Below are 15,738 nucleotides of genomic sequence, written 5' to 3' on the forward strand. Positions count from 1 at the left end.
TCTAGTCTCTCCACTCTTATTCAACACTGTCTTGGAGTTCTTAGTCAGAGTAAAAAGATAGGAAGAAGAAATAAAAGGAATGCAAATAGGAAAGGAAGAAGCCAGACTATCCCTATTTGCAGATGACATGATCTTATAACTACAATACACAAAAAACTCCTACATATCATAAGCACCATCAACAAAATAGCAGGATACAAAATCAATTTTAAAAAATCAGTAGCCTTTCTACTGAAAGAATATAGGAAAGAATATTGGAAAATGATTCCATTTACAATAGCCTTAAGAAAAAAAAAAAACCTAGGAATAAAATTCACAAAGTAAGTGGAAGACCTCTACAACGAAAACCATTGTAGAAAGAAATCAAAGAAGACTACAGTAGTTGGAAAGTTCTCCTATGCTCATGGGTTAGCAGAATCAATATTATAAAAATGGCTGTATCACCAAAAGCAGTCTACATGTTCAATGCAATACTCATCAAAATTTCAAAGACATTCATCACAGAGATTGAAAAGTCAACCCTAAAGCTCATATGGAAGCAAAAAAGACTGCGAATAGCCAAGGCAATACTGAGCGAAAACAGCAACACTGGAAGTATCACAATACTTTACTTCAAACTATACTACAGAGCCATAGCAATAAAAACACATGGTACTGTCACAAAAACAGACAGGAAGACTACTGGAACAGAACGGAAGACTAGATATGAATACATGCAGCTACCTCCACCAGACTTTTGACAAAGGTACCCAAACATACAAAGGAAAAAAGACAGTCTCTTCAACAAATGTTGCTAGGCCAAAAGACTGTTACTCCAGAGGCACCTGCACATCCATGTTTATTGCGGCACTATTCACAATAGCCAAGTTATGGAAACAGCCAAGATGCCCCAGCACTGACGAATGGATTAAGAAAATGTGGTATCTATACACAATGGAATTTTATGCAGCCATGAAGAAGAACAAAATGTTATCATTCGCTGGTAAATGGATGGAATTGGAGAACATCATTCTGAGTGAGGTTAGCCTGGCTCAAAAGACCAAAAATTGTATGTTCTCCCTCATATGTGGACATTAGATCAAGGGCAAACACAACAATGGGATTGAACTATGAGCACATGATAAAAGCGAGAGCACACAAGGGAGGGGTGAGGATAGGTAAGACACCTAAAAAACTAGCTAGCATTTGTTGCCCTTAATGCAGAGAAACTAAAGCAGATACCTTAAAGCAACTGAGGCCAATAGGAAAAGGAGACCAGGAACTAGAGAAAAGGTTAGATTAAAAAGAATTAACCTAGAAGGTAACACCCACGCACAGGAAATCAATGTGAGTCAATGCCCTGTATAGCTATCCTTATCTCAACCAGCAAAACCCCTTGTTCCTTCCTATTATTGCTTATACTCTCTCTACAACAAAATTAGAGATAAGGGCAAAATAGTTTCTGCTGGGTATTGAGGGGGGGAGCGGGAGGGGGTGGAGTGGGTGGTAAGGGAGGGGGTGGGGGCAGGGGGGAGAAATAAACCAAGCCTTGTATGCACATATGAATAATAAAAGAAAAATGAAAAAAAAAATAAAGAGGCTGTCTTTTCCAAAAAAAACAAATGTTGCTAGGAAAACTGGTATCTGTGTGCAGAAAACTGAAACTAGATCCATGTCTTTCTTCCTGTACAAGTATCAACTCAAAGTGGATAAAGGATCTTAATATAGGACTTAAAACTTGTAAGCTAGTGCAGGAAAGAGCAGGGAACACACTGGAATGTATAGCATAGGCAACAGCCCCCTAAATAAAACTCAAATGGCTCGGCAACCAAGAGAAAGTATTGACAAATTACATAAAATTAAAAAGCTTCTACACAAACAGAATGGTCACAAAATTGAAGAGACAGCCCACAGAATGGAAGAATATCTTTTTTAGCTATATGTATGATAACGAATTAAACAGAATACACAAGGAGCTCAAAATCTAAACTCCTAAAAATCAATGACCCAGAGAAGAAATGGACAAGTGAACTGAACAGGAAGAAGTCCAAATGGTCAACAAACACATAAAGTATTAACATTCCTGGCCAAAAAGGAAATGCAAATCAAAAACCACTTTAAGATTCCACTTCACTCCTGTTAAAATGGCTGCATTAGGAACACAAACAACAAATGTTGGTGAGGATGTGGGGAAAAAGGAACCCTCATACACACACTGTTGTTGGGAATGTAAATTAGTACAACCATTGTGGAAAACAGTATGGAGACTCCTCAAACAACTAAAAATAGAGCTGCCATATGATCCACTAACTCAACTCCTGGGGATATACCCAAAGGAATGTAAGTCACATTAAAATAAAGACACCTGCACACCCATGTTAATTGAAACATCATTCACAATAGCCAAGCTACAGAAATAACCCAGATGACCTATGACTGATGAATGGATTAAGAAAATGTGGTATTTGTATACAATGGAATTTTATTCAGCCATAAAGAAGAATGAAGTTTTGTCATTTGTAGGTCAATAGATGGAATTGGAAAACATCATCTTAAGTGAAGTTATTCAGTTTCAGAAAGCCAAATACTGCATGTTTTCTCTCATATGTATAATACAGTCTCAGTACAAACACAAGCAATATTATATATACAAATAAATATATACAGAACATGTTTCCAAAAGTGGGACTGTTAGAAGAGAATAAGGGAGGGTGAAAAGAAGAAAAGAACAAGCCAGGTGTGGTATAAAATACCAAGGCAAAAGTCCCACTGAACAATGAAGGACAAGAATGAAAAACAGGTCATGCTAATCGGAGGTCGGTAATGGGAGAGGGAGAATAAAAGAAGGAGGTAAAGAAGGTGAAATGGTTGATGTACTTTCTATACAAGAATGAAAATGGATTTTTAAGCCTTTTGAAATAACCATAAGGGGACTAAGGTGAAAAGAAAAATGGAGGGGATGAACCAGTTTGATTATAATACACATATACATGTAAATTTCATAATGAACTCCCTTGAATAGCTATCTTAAACAAAAATGTCGCTTTAAATAATAAATGAGCAAAGTCAAAGTCTGTAGGAATCAGTGAAGTAGGCTCAGTGGAGGCTGTGATAACCTAGAACATGAAAACACTCAGATGGAATTTAAAGAATACAAATACTATTTTATGATAAAAGAAAACATTCATGGAGTCACGATCTGATTTAACTTTTTGTGTGTGCAGTGTTTAGAAATAAAAAGGCTTAGGTAACAGGCAGATTTTTTCATGGCAGATGGGAAACCACGTAAGTTTTCCTTTTTATCCACTTGTACTCCATCACATCTATAACTGTGCTCAAAAAGAAGGCAGAATGTATCCAGATGCTTCTACTCTCAATACTAGAAGATAAGCTATTATGAGAACAAGCACATAATATCACAGAAATACAGGATTGTGAAAAATATCCAATCCAGCTCTCACTTTACAGGTGAAGGAATTACAACACTCATATCTTCTCTACTTCTTGAGTAGTAGAAAAATTATTTTAGGATTTTCTCTCACACCAAATAAAAGATAAATTAATGCTGATGTTTCAATTATTCAATACATAACAACTGTCATAGGGCTGGCACCAGTGGGAGGGGAAGGTGTTGGGGAAAGAGGGTAGGAGGGGGTAGTTGCAAAAATAGTGTACACATATCATATATATTTGATGCATCCTAAGAACCAGTGTAAATGCCAACATGTATCTCCAACGAGCACAACAATGAAGGGAAAAAAAATCAACCATCAACTGTTACATTAAACAATGGGAATGAGAAGCACAGAATCTGTGTAAGTTGTAAAATATACCACGTATGTGGTAGGATTTCAAGGCAACAGCAAGATTGAAAGCAACGAAAGAATGTGTCTGGCAAGTGATCAGAATTAAGCTCAATTCAAGAAACAGAAGAAGGGAGAAAACTAGAAATTAAATGCTCCAGCCTGAGGATAAAGGTAAATTCAACTGAGTGCAAGATAGTTTGTAACTCCTGCATGCCTGATATATGGCAAGTGCTCAGTAAACAATGTTTAGGGAAATCCTGACCAATTAAGTAGTCCCTTGCTCAGTTAAGTGAATGAATTCAGCATATTACCATGTACCGTCCAGGGTCTAAATCTCCCATCATTCCTTTTAGATGCGTGTTTTCTGTTCTGACAGCTTTATATCTCATATCTGAGACCTGAAAGATTAGAAGATAAAAGGGAGATGGAAATTCATAATGAAAACTCATGAGTCTATTAAAATTAATTTTATCTTTTTAATGCAAATATTTTCTAGTTGTAGTGAAAGGAAACACATCTCTTTACTTTTATCAGTTGGGTACTCTATTCAGCTCTCCTGTCTTTGGTAAATGCTGCTGCACCCTCCACTTATGATGAATGCTAAATTAAAAGCAGATAATTATAATAATAATTCATTTGCTTTTTTTCCTTCCAATTCCCAAATTACATTTCTCATTTCTGCTTTCTATTGTATGTGAATAGTCACTAGAAAAATCACAATTTAAAGAACATGCTTGAAGTAATACTATCCATTAAATTTCTTCAATACCTAATTAATTTTTACAATATGTAATGTCTGATTTTCATGTTTAATGCTGTTCTTTCTGTTATTCCTGACAAATTTCCTTCTTTGTTTGTGACTTCTTCATTGTGTCTTCTACATTATTTCTTTCTCTGATTTCTTCTACTTAACAGTACTTGGATATAGTATCTGTCCTTTTGCTTATTGTTTGTGGATTTACTTACTTATTTGGTTTTTTAAGACAGGCTCTTGCTACGCAGCACGGGCTGCCCTTGAAATCACAATCCTCCTGCCTCAGCCTCCCAAGTACTGGGATTACAGCCACGTACCGCCATGCCAAACCTGTCCTTTAATTTATCTCGGGCTTACTTCTATATAAAACTTTTGCCTTAAAAAGATTTATTTTTGTAAATTATAAAATATATAAGAATATGAAAGTGAAAATAAGAATCATTGATAATCTAACTACCCTGACCACTGTTACCACCTGTAAAATATCCTTCTAGATACAAGTTCAACCAAGGTTGTTTTTCTCCTTGGGCTGTTTTCCTATGTATTTACAAGCTAATCACAGTTTTAAGGCTTATGATTGGCAGAAGGCTGAATCTTTCCTGTTTTCATAATACACAAGGTTTAACAGTTGCATTATTTATGAAGTGATTCTCATATGCTTAAAAAGTTACTGAAATTTTTTCAATAAATGTTTTGTGTTCTGAAAATATTTAGGTTTGGGGTAAAAAGGCAGATAAATCTTGTGCTCTCTATTGACAGCAAGCTACTGATTTGAGTACAAGTAAGAGCTTCAAGGACTTTTAAAAAATAGGAAAGGGAAGGAAGGAATGACATAGAAAATACTTGCAGTATTTTAACATTAGAATGTTACATTTGCTGTTTTTCTCCATGCATCATGCTGTGTGTTGAGTGAATGTTTAATAAACATGAACAGATTTTCATGTTACAGTATCCATTTTTTAAAACCCTAAAATAAATACATGAAATGCCAGATGGGAAATAGCTAAGAAAAAGAGGAACAGGTTATTTAAAAATAAATGTTAGTGGAAAGGACCTACAGAAAACAACTAAGGAAGAAACCTGATTGAGCACAGTTTGCAGTGAGGAGAAAATGTGAGGATGAGATGCAATGACTTTCCTCCTCTGTCACTTATCTCCTCAGTTCTTATGCGATGATACAAAGGTTTCGTGACTCCACAAAGCACTTCTATGACATCAAGAGCATTTCTGTGACGTGCAGTCTCAGAAACAACACAAAGCAATGCAAAGTTTCATCAGTGACTAGTGAAGGCTCCCAGGGTGCAGAGCATGCTGGGCCCTGGAAAGGAGCTTTCTTGCTTGCGTACCTGTTGCTTTGCTAACATTTATTCTTTTATTTCTAATTCCATCTTTAACTGTCTTTCAAGGAGGGCAGCTTTCTTCATGATGGTTGCTATGGTGATCTCCTTCTGATGAAGTGCCTGTGTTAGGTCAGAGATCTCACTCCTCATCTGCTCCTGTTCAGAGTTGCGTTGCTCTTCCTCCTGACAGAGCTGATTCCTTATCTGCAGCAACAAGAGACCAGGAAACATGGACAAAGCCCTTCATTTACAGAGCAGCTTAAAGATTTTATTAGCCATGTTCATGTCCTCTCTTAAAGACTTTGTCAGGCCCCACTGTACCCTCTGGTCTGATCAATGCTAAATTCCAAACAGGTGCTCATGTGATTCATCTACATCTTCCTTCCAATTCCAAAATTTTATTTCTCATATCTCCTATTGTATACAAAACATCACTTATTATTGATACTACTTTGACTGGAAGGTGGAGAAAGTACTACCAGGCACTTTCTGGTTGTTGCTTTTTGAGCTGGAGCTCTTTGTAGTCCAGGCTGGCCTTGATCTCACCATTCTCCTGCCTCAGTTGCCTTAGTAGCTGAGATTACAGGCATGTGCCACCATGCCTAGACTATGAAGCACTTTTCATGGAGTAAAAAATTGGCCTAAATAGGTTAAGCAATTTGTTGAAAGCTAATAACTGGCAGAGCTGGTACCAGAACCTAGGGATCTTGGCTTTAAATTCAGAATTTTTTAATACTAATTATTCTGCACTGTTGTGACTAAATACTGTGTTTTGAAAATCACATTATAATAAACTTTAAGCTTACTGTGTCCAGGAAAATGCATCATCTCCTCCCCATAAGCCTGTGGAGCACACATATTTCACTTGTGGCTAAGCTTTCTATGGTTGGAATCTCTGCATCATTTTGAACTGCTGTCCACCCTTTTCCTTCCAAATCCAGTCAGGCAGTATCCATTCACCTCAACCTTTCTTAAATCTCACCTGTGGCCCATTCCTACTACTGAAATCTTGGTTCTGCCTCCTAGCATCTTTCTAGAAACCACTCACAGTTCCTAATTATTGAGATTCAGAGATAAAATACAAATCACTAATCTCAAAAAAAAAATCAGAGTCCTTTGGAGGAAAAAGAAAAATAGACGATTACTGCACAAGGCATTCAGTGATCAATGTTCACAGTAAGCAGTGGAGTGTGCTTAACCCAGCCTGGGTAGGGGTGTCTGGATAGGGTTTTCAGGGGAGAGACCATCAGACAAATACTGAAGGGTAAATGGAAGCCAGTCAGAAGATGAGTTAGAGACAGGGTCCCAGGCAAAGAATGCAGTGAGGACATGGGGGTGAGAGGACGAGTCAACCTTGGTGAATTCACAGGAGGATGGAGGGCTGCGTCAACTGTGTTAAGAGAAATAAAGCCAGAGAGATTAAGTAGAGGCTATGTGAGGCAGGAGAGTACAGTTTGGCCAAGAGGGGGTAGAAACTGACCAGATAAAATGTCATGAAAGTCCCACCTAGGATATGCCCAAGTCCCCTACATTATGATAAAAGAAGAGTTTGTGTAGAAGGGAAAGTCCCAGAACTAGTATATGTGCCAAGGCTGGGGGACCCTGTCCTCTGATGACCTTCAAGGACACCCCCTCCTTAAAACTTCATACCTTGGACTGTATCTCCTACATGTGATTATAACAGGATTTACTGTGGGTAGGGCCATGTGCAGTCAAAAGTAAGTTATACAACATCCTCCTGTCAATCACACCTGTCAATCACCCTAGGCCTCCTGCCCAGATTTTTCCTGCCTTTTGCCCTTATACCCTATAAATTGTCCTTTGAACAAAGACTGGGGCTTCTGTGCCATCTGGCCAGAGCCCATTGCTCTTTCTTGTTGTGTTTCCTTCTGTCTATACTTTCCTTTTTCTTTCAATAAAACTGTACTACTGCTTGCAGTCTGTGTTTCTGTTCAATGCTTTGTCCTAGACACAGGACCTGAGATCTTCTCCACTAGGGTCATCTGAGAACCCCACTGGTAGCACTTTCACAGAGATTTATATAAATTTACCTCAAGAGCTTATAAGATGAAAAATGAGGAGTTTTTCATTTTACATTTAATCATTCAGTGTATACCTCTAAAAGAATAAGGGTTCCCTTTTCTCTCTTCTCTCCTAACATAGCCAGAATACCATTACAATGTCTTTAAGCATTATTGATTGCTTCATATCATCAAACATCAAGGTAGAAATCAAATTTTAAAATGTAATGAACGTTATTTAAGTTTGTTTAATTGAATAGGACCTAAATATGGTCTACCCATTGAGACTGGCTCATGCTATCTTTTTAAAGCCTCCATGTATATGTGTGTACATGTGTGTAGGTGTGTTCTAAGTACTTTACTCACATTGTTTCATGCAAACCCCACAATCTCCTCTCTGTTTTGCAGATTAAAACACTAAAGTGCATAAATTTTCAGTCACATTCCTGGTAAAGGAAATTGGTTTCTGGGACCTGTGACCTTGCCCATTTGTTTTGCGGTATCTTATGGATAGGACCTGGAAGGTGGCTGACACATTAGAACAAGCTGGGTTTCAAGGAAAACATGTAGAGGAGGATGACCTTAACATGGAAAGTATATATATCCAGAGGCAAATCCGGTCCTTCACCAAGCTTATCTGCTTCTATTCTTTTTTTGTTTCTCCCCAAAAGAGCTCAGTTTTATATTTACTTACATGTGTGTATATTCTTTGTGCCACCTCCCCCCAGTGTCCGCTTCCAGGCAGAACCTGTTCTGCCCTCCTCTTTTCCGATTTTGTTGCAGAGAAAACATAAGAGATAATAAGAAAGTTCTTTATAACATTTCTAAAATTTCAAAGTTGGGCACAGTCCTAGAAATTACATGGTCTTGACTACAGCAATCACATTTTCTCAACCCTGCCATTTATCAAATATGGCATGGGGGTAAGGAGACTCAAAGGAAAGAAAACTGGGTGGGCCTAACTTATCTGGCTCCTGAAAGTAGAGGAGGGACTAGGAGGCTGGAACACAAGCATGCCAACCCCGCAATGATGCTGCAGGTCTCCTCTAATTTTTCCTGTCTCCATTCTTTCCTTTTGACTCATCTGATGAAATGATAGCATTGTTCTGTGGTCTGTCCTGGTGTAGATTTTGCTGGCTGCATCCCTGTGGTATAGTTTAATGTGCTCCTCTTAAAAGTGGAGCTTTAACATTTTGTTAAAAAATTAATACACTATTATGAAAAGGACTGAACTATTTCTCTATTTTTGTAATTGGCTATATATTAATATAACATGCTATACTACAAAGCTTGTTTCTAAATTAGATTAATTTACCTGAGCTTCAAATGACTTTTGCCTTCATTAATAATGTGAATTTTATCACAAAAATAGATGACTAAAAATAGCTTTCTACTGAAAAAGAGAAAACGCTGGCAAGATTCATAATACATGGCTCTTGTTGGTTTTATTGCAATGGGATGAAAATGCTCTCCACAAACACTTCCTGGAAGCTATAGCTATTTACATGGAGTCATTTGTAATCTTTTCTGCACTGCACTGCACTGCGCAGTGGTCTCCAAGAGCCTATAAAGAGGTTTGTACCTGTACTCCCTCCCTCCACGCCAACTTGTATAAAATCAGTAGATTCTTTATATTACTCAAGGTTTTATTACTCTACAAAATTTACAAGGATAAGAAGGGTATAACTATATGTGGCTTTAATCAATCCTTTACCATGCATTCATTGGTGACATCAGTATGGTACAGTTTTTTGAAGCTGTATTTTTAAAATCAGTAAAATCAGTTTCATGGAATTATGTGGTATTAAAGTGTTCAATACATAAGGAAAATGACCATTAAATTTTATACTTAACTCATGAAACAACAGCATTGTTCTGTAGTTTTTCCATATTAGTCTCTGACAGTCAGTTCTTTATCGGACAGGATCTGTCTTTGACATCACTGTATTTCCTACAGAAATCAGCAAGATACTTAGCTCTACTAGAGGCTCAATAAATATTGGTGGAATTAATACAAACAAAACTGAATTAATGACCTTATGCAATTATGGAAGAACCTATCCTTAATATTATTGAATTCATCCTCCAAATATTTATTTTCATTTACTGTGTTACAAGCACTGTGTAGAGCACAAGGTAATAATTCCAAGCAGACCCACTTTAAGTTTTAACAACTGTTTAGAGTTTATAGCATTGAATAGTCTGTCTGATCCTCAAGCCTAAAGAGCAGACAGGTAGATGGCAGTTATGATAATTCATGGAAGGAAAGACACTACTAGAAGGAGAAGAGAATAACTTTTTGTAGGAGAGGAGAGAACCACAAGGCCTCTAAGAATAATGCCTAGTCCTCCCTCATCTTGCTTCCTAACTCCTGGCCTAGTCCTTGGCACAGTGTCAAGTGCTCTTTGAGAAACGAGGGTGTGACAAAAAACATTAACAGCCAACACTTACTAAGCACTTCTTCTGAGCTAGGCCCTCTTGAAGCACCTTACCTTATTATCTCATGAATTTCAACTTAAGGCAAGAGCAGACACTCTGGAGACAGATGGCCTAGGTTCAAATCTAACCTCTGCCACTTATTAGCTGCACAATTTTGGGGGAAAATAATTAACATCTCTGCATCTTAATTTCTTCAAGTGTAAAAAGAGAGTAACTTTAGGACCCACATTATGAGGTGGCTGAGGAATAAATGAATTGGGATTTGTTAAATCTTTCAAACAGCTCCTAGCCATGGTAAGTGCAGTGCAGTCAACAGTTATTAAGGGCTCTTCCATTTTCATCATGACCTTATGGTATTGAAGTGGGTATTAATCACCATATCCTAGAAACAGGGATCCTGAGCAATGTGCACAGGCAGCTTCCCCAAGCTTACACATGTGGGCTACCAACCTTCTTGCTATAAGCCATCTCTCTCAAAGCCAGACCTTCCACATTTGATGTGCACTCTTCCAACTGGCAGAATGATAACCCAATGTTTGTGTTCACACAGAACAATGTCAGAATTATGAGCTTGGTAGATTATTGTCTTAGGAGAAAATATGGAAGGAAAAAGAAGGGAGAGCAGAAAGATTTTTTTCCCCACTTCACGCAAAGATTTCAGATCTACCTGGCAGAATGGAGCTCATTATTTTCCATACCTTGTTTAATTCTTTTTCATGATTTGGTTGATCTGGGACTACTGAAAATAGATCTTTCCTTTTCTTTTCTGGTTCTTTAATAGAAGGTGGATAAGATGATTCGAGTCTACAGATGAAAAATGAAATAGCAAGCAAAAATTAAGCTTAACTTGATGGTTATGATTATGATGCTAATTTAGAGCATTGTGGAAATTATTATCTATGCAGAAATAAATCATTACTTCATTAGAAACATTTCTAGTTACAGAAATTGTAAACCCTTAATACATTCATATCGCGTAAGCATTTACATCTTTAATTGAGTGAAAGTAGTTTTAATGGGGTAAAAGGTAGCAATTAATATGGAATTTCAATTATATATTAAAACAGGCAGAATACTGGGATTACATATATATATATTTCAGTGAGTGAAGGGAAAAACTGCTAAATCCCAATGTGGACAGGGGCCAAGAAAATAGTAATTGTGCTAATGCAGACATATAAAGAAAGTACAATCTTTCATATAGGAAAAATATGTTGAATTATCTTAATAATGCAAAAAAGAGACTGATTCCTATAATAAATAGCTTGGGAACCCATTCTTTTAAAAAAAGAAACACATCCAACTTGATAATGCACTGTTGAAGTAACTATGTCATGAGAAGTCCAAGGGGGAACAGCTACTACAATAAAATGCTCAAAAATGATTACACCTCACAGTCCACCCAGAGAGAGCGCAAATGCAAGTTATTCTTTGGCCACTCATTTATTAAACAGCATTGCAACTGTTTAATAAATGAGTGGTCAAGAAGCATAAACTAGTATAAAAAAGGTAATTTCCACAGGAAGTTTTAGTAGTATATGTAGGCAATATTTGTTTCCCTATAAGGCAAATCAATAAAATAAAAATCATTAAAATACAAAGATAAAGATAACCAGGTGGGGAAAGAAGCATTCTTTTTATCAGAAGTTAGGCTTCTTTATTATTGTGGCGTCTGGTGTTGAGTATATAATCACTTGTAATTGAGTACAATTTTTGATTTCCAAAGAATTTTTTAAAAGGTTATAAATGCTGAAAACATACATTGCACAAATAAAACAACAAACTAAAATATGAGTAATGATAGAGAAATAACTAATTTAAAGATTGAAAATAAAGAATCTCAAAAGATAAACTGATAATGGTATTTCTGAGGTACAGCAGTCTAGGCTAGTTTGCTTTTCTCTGATTTTCACATACACAACATACATGTGTACGTATGTTAAGGTTAGACAAGAAAACATATCAGAGTATAATGTAAATGTTATATTGCTATCATCCAGGAAACCCCATTGTTAGCACTTAATGCATATTATTTTTTCCCCTTTGTTTATGTGTGAAAATAGTACACATTCCCCTATAGTTTTTCAGTTTCCCTTTATCTCCTACTTAGTAGGAGTATTTTCCATTTTAGCCAATATTCTAAACCATCATTTCAGAATTAGTCTCAAATTTTGATTATTTGCTATGATTTGGAAAAAAATGAAAAATGAAGTTCCCTATTTTTCAATTCTTCCTAAGCAATTTCAGAGATAGCAATGCAGAGTTGAAGGTTGAAAGCCTCCTCATAATCTTTCAACATTCAGTGAATGAAGGGAAAAAACTGCAAATCCCAATGTGGACGAGGGCTAAGAAAACAGTAGTCATGCTAATAGGGATATATAAAGAAAGTACAATCTTTCATATAGGAAAAGTATGTTGGAATTATTTTAATAATGCAAAACATAGAAGATCAAACTGCTTCTATAACTGAGAAAATACTAACAAAATTCAACGTTATGGAGAAAGGTTCTGAAACTTTGCCACATTACAATGCTCTGGAATCACCACCGCACCACTCTCTAAAACTGCTGTTGCATCTGCTCTCAGCAGTCTGGACTGCTTCACCTTCACATGACCACGAAGAAGCACAGTCCAAATACAAGAAATTAGAGCAACAAAGCACATGCAATAGCATTCACACAAGAACAAACTAAAAGGATCTGAAACCAGAAGGGGAAAAGCTGGGGGGTGAGAAGTATAAAATCCAACAGAGGCTGGAAGTTAAAACATATTCCGTTTCAACCCATCTCAGAATATTAGGACTGAGAGATATCCTCCAAATGAGGAAGATGCAGTATGGAGACCAAAATAAAGAAATTAAATACATGGTGGCAAATAGGCAGAGTAAAGAGTTTATATTAGCCAAGTATGTGATATTCTAAAGAAGTTCTAAGAAAATTTCTCACTCAGTGTGTCAGATATATCTGTAAATCAGAACATGATATAACTTGCTATGTAAGGAAAGATTGAATCGATTTTGAAGATAAAATAACCACTAATTTGAATTTAATTTTAGAGGGATCCAAAATGGTGGCTAAGGTAGGGGAATCAGAACTCCTACGCTCTGTGATACCAGAAACCTCCTTGAGACACTGGAAATATACTTGGGTAATGATGATTGCTCCTAGCCAAAATAATAACCACTATCACATTAGGTGCAGATAAAATTCAAAGACTGACCCTTAAGTCAGCCTTTAATTGCACCTAACAGCTGTGAATATCCTGCCTAGCTCAGCCAGCAAGTTGTGTCTGGCCTCTGACCCAGGGGAAAAAAAGCCCCTGGCCGCTTCTCTTTTTTTTTCTTCTCCCGACAAGCAGAAGACAAAGCATCAATCAGAATCAAACTCTGTGACATCCTAGACCCCTAGCTCATGGAGAGCCTCCCTATGCCACGCCACCATTTCTGTCTGCCAGCTAACTCCAAAGCTGCCTGCATGAAATGGCAGAAGACAGGTGAGCATCATGCACCACGTGTAACTCCCCTACCCACTGCCATCCCTGGGGAAAATAATGCAGCACAGCCCCTGGGCAGACTGAATGCTCCCTTCCCCCAGAAAAACTGATAAACATAAACAGTGAACTTTAATCTAACAATGACAACAGAGGTGGGAGTGGAATGCTGAGCATGACCTAGAGAATGGGGGTGGGGCAAGAAGCCGAACTCTCAGTGACATGCACATAGAGCAGCAAAGGTTGAGAGTGGGGGTGAGGCGACAAGCCAACTTCCCAGAGGAGCTGCTGGCACTCAGCAGAGATCAGGGAAAGCGCAAAGGCTGAGAGCGGGGGTGGGACAACAGGCCATCTTCCCAAAGCAGGGCAGGAGGTGGATCCTGGAGCTGATCTCTGGGACAGAGGGCACCATTCAAAAGTGAATTGCCTCACCTTGCTAGGGGAGGAGCTGACCAAACAGAGCTGCAGCTGAAGGGCAACCCAGCTGTCACCTGGTGAAAACAACAGCTTTGACCACCCTGCATGAACTGCACACCTCACCTCACCTCACAATTCCAACTAATCTTGTGGACAGAAGGACCAAATACCACTCATAAGCCAGTCACCTGGTGAGACCACATCAGAGCTTCTGGCTGTATACCAGTAACAGGATTGGACACCTAAGGAATAACTCCAGAACTTTTACCCATAGACCGAACTTTTTGTGGTTCCTGGACCTCATGTTTTTTTTATTGTTTTTCTACTTTTTCCTTTTTTTACCCTGTATTATTAACTTTATCCTCACTAATCTCTTATCCCTATTCTTACCCTCTTCACTTTCCATCCTTCTCCCATACTACAATCCATTGTTCTCCCTCCCAACTAGTCTTTCTGCCCCTTCTCATCCACTCTTTTCCATGTGTTCACCTCCTCATCCTTTCCTCCCCCAAACTGTCACCACACTACTAAAAAAAAAAAAATGTCATTACTGCAAGATATCCTTAAGTCAAACACTGGTATCTAAGGACTAATAGAAGAGGAACAATCATTCCCTTACCTGATTAGCACACAATGTACACATGCTCAAATGTTGTACTGTACTCCACAAACACATGCAATTACTTTGTGACAATTAAAGTAATTAATGAATAAAAATAATTGCACATATGAAAATTTAATTTTAATATTTAACATCCCACTAGTTAGCAACATGGTAATTAAAAAATGAACTTATTCTAGTTTCAATTATAAAACTCTTAAAAGCATACAAATGCAACATTTTGCATTGTTGTCATTAGGCTGTCAAACTCAATAACTGTACCTTTTCTTATTTTCTTCGGCATTCTGGCACTCTCCTATTTTCAATAATTCTCTGTGTAACTGCAATCGCTCCGTTTCTATAATTCTCAAGAGATCATCACGTGACTGTAACTCATTTTTCACCTCGGAGAGTCCAGCTTCCATGGCCTGCATAAAACATTGAAAATTTCTAATGCTCATTTTTATATCATCATGTGCAATACCTTTAAAATATTTAACATGTATAAACTAGCCTACTTAAAACAACAATAGTCAGTCCTTTGCTTGCTCTGTCTTACAGAATTCCATTCCACCACTCATTTATACAACAAGTATTTATGGCGCTCTTGTTATGTGTTCTGGGGATGCAGACACAGAACTGTCCTCAGTGAGCTTATATGTAGGGAGAAAGACAACAAGTAATCAAATCATAACATAAACATGTCACATTGCACATAAAATTGAAAGAATGAAACATAAAAGTTCAAATAAAATGCAATCCATCCAATTTGAATCAACACAAGTACTTTCAGGTTAAGAAAGATAATAATCCAATGGCAAAAGCCATTAACTTAATGGCAAAGTTGGCAAACAAAGTGAATTATTATCCAAGACTTCCCTCTTGTGCAAGG

At 37.4% G+C, this 15,738-nt stretch overlaps 1 pseudogene; it reads right to left on the reverse strand.

The window, feature by feature from the left end:
- Positions 1–15,738, reverse strand: part of LOC109679000 (deuterosome assembly protein 1-like) — a 72,193-nt pseudogene that overhangs the window by 19,577 nt on the left and 36,878 nt on the right.

The sequence above is a fragment of the Castor canadensis genome, chromosome 1 (genome assembly GCF_047511655.1).
Source record: "Castor canadensis chromosome 1, mCasCan1.hap1v2, whole genome shotgun sequence".
NCBI lineage: Eukaryota > Metazoa > Chordata > Mammalia > Rodentia > Castoridae > Castor > Castor canadensis.